Consider the following 2,532-nt stretch of genomic DNA (forward strand, 5'->3'; position numbering starts at 1 on the left):
CACTAACAGACGTGCTAACTGGGAACAGGGATGTCTCCCCAGGCCCCAACCCTAGACAAAGAACTACAGGCAACCAAAGGATGCTAAGAGCAGGAGAAATAGTCTCCGCCTTGGGTGAAACCCCCAATATTGTCCAATAGCGAAATGGTCAGCCTTGAAAATATATACATATAAGTAGCATATGGACTAGTCAGGTTATATTTATATGTTTAGGAATTATAGATAGAAAGAAATAGGAGAGAACAATAATTAAAGAAATGAATGACTAATTATATTATATTTCTATATTTAGGAATTAGGGATAGATGATAGATAGATAGATAGATAGATAGATAGATAGATAGATAGATAGATAGACAGACAGCAGACAGGCAGATGGACAGACAGATAGCAAGATAGCAATAATTAAAACAAGGCCATGGATTTGAGAGGAAGCAAATAAAGTATGCAGGAGTGGTTGGAGGGGAGAAATTATGTAATTCTATTTTAATTTCAAAAAATTTTAAAAATACTTAAGAACATTAAGGCTGAGAGATGACTCAGTAGTTAAGAGCACTGACTGCTCTTCCAGAGGACCTGGGTTCAATTCCCACATGGCAGCTCACAACTATCTGTAACTCCAGTTCCAGGGAATCCGATTCCCTTACACAGGCATACATGCAAGTAAAACACTGCATGGTGCACATAAAATAAAAATAAACAAATAATTTTCAAATGGAAAAGAAATGAAATCCAGAATTAAAAGAATAAATGAAGACAGAAGAGGAGGGAGAGGAGGAGGGAGAGGAGGAGGAGGGTAAAAAGAAATGGAGTAAGTTTCCCAAGTCATACAATCAGTAAGTGGCAGCCAGATCTGGATGGGCACTCAGAGACCCACATATGCTGACATCAACTCTTACAGTTTGATTCTCCACAATACTTAGAATAATTAGGAAAACAACATTATGATTGTAATAATTGTTGTTAATATGAATTAATGTGCTAATTTTATAATTTGGGGGTTTTTTTGTTTTGTTTTTTAAAACAGGATCCCACTTTGTAACTATGACTGGCTTGGAGCTCCCTATGTAGCCCAGGCTGTCGTCAAACTCACGAAGATCCACCTGTTTCTGCCTCCCAAGTGTTGGGATGAAAGGCATTGTTCCTGGCCAATGTTCTAATTTTAATTTTAAAAAGTCATTGAGACAAAAAAATGTTATTGAGACATGTCAGTTCACACTGAAAACCTTAAATTAAATCAAAGACCCAAGAAATAGAACTCTAAAATTCTTAGAAGAAAAATAAAAAGCTCTACCATATTGGATATGGTAATGGTTTCTTGGAAGTGGAAACAAAGGCATAAGCAGCGTAAGAAAGTCAGATTTCATCATAATCCAACCGTGCCTCAGTCCCACCGGGAAGACAAGAGCAATCACGGGTGGGGTGGGACCTAGGCAGGAGAAGAGATGGGGAGAGGAAAAGGGGAACATGATCAGGTATTGTGAGGTTGGTGGGGGGGGAACAGGACTAAAGCCCTGAGGGCCAGCAGAAAGAATGGAAACAGGCAACCTCAGGAGGTAGGAGGTAGGGGACCCTCTAGAATGCACCAGAGACCTGGGAGGTGAGCCACTCTCAGGACTCAAAGGGTGGGACCCTAGATGAAATGTCCTACAATGGGGAGAGAGAACTTTTAGAGTCCACCTCCAGTGGAAAGACAGGAAGGACATCAAGTGGAGGGATGGGGTTGCCATCCCACAGTCAAAACTCTGACCCAGATTGTTCCTGTCTAAAAGAACTACAGAGACAAAATGGAGAAGAGCCTGAGGGAAAGGAGGCCCAGTGACAGGCCCAAAGTGGGATCCAGCTCAAGGGGAGACCCCATGGCCTCACACAATTACAGATGCTATGGTGTGCTTACAAACAGGAGCCTAGCATGGCTGCCCTCCAAGAGGCCCAGCAAGCAGCTGAAGGGACCCAACCAATGGAAGGAAGCCGGTGACCCCTGTGGTTGAATTGGGGAAAAGTTGTAAGAAGCTGAGTGACCCCATAGGAAGACCAGCAGTCTCAATTAACCTGTAGCTCTCAGACACTGAGCTACAAAACCAGACAGCACACACCAGCTGATATGAGGCCCCTGACACAGCAGAGGATGGCCTGGGCAGGCCCCAGTGAGAGAAGATGCACCTAACCCTCAAAAGACTTGAGGCTCCAGGGAGTGGGGAGGCCTGAGCATGTGGATCTGCTTGGAGACCAGATGGGGAAGGGGGGACAGGGGCAGGTACCAGATGAGGAACAGTCAGAGGGCTGACCCGTAGAGGGGTAGTGACTGGACTGTAAAGAAAGATTGAAGAATAAAAAACAAACAAACAAAACAAAAACAAAAAAACTGGTGCATCAGCAAGATGAAAAGCAACCTACAGGAGAGAAGGAAACATCTGCAAACCGTGTACCCGAGAAGGGACTAACCAGTCGACATGCTGAACTGTGGTACTCAATGGCAGAAAGACCCAGTTAACAAAGGCAAACCTGCCGGGCGTGGTGGCGCACGCCTTT

The sequence above is a fragment of the Mus pahari genome, chromosome 1 (assembly GCF_900095145.1).
Source record: "Mus pahari chromosome 1, PAHARI_EIJ_v1.1, whole genome shotgun sequence".
NCBI lineage: Eukaryota > Metazoa > Chordata > Mammalia > Rodentia > Muridae > Mus > Mus pahari.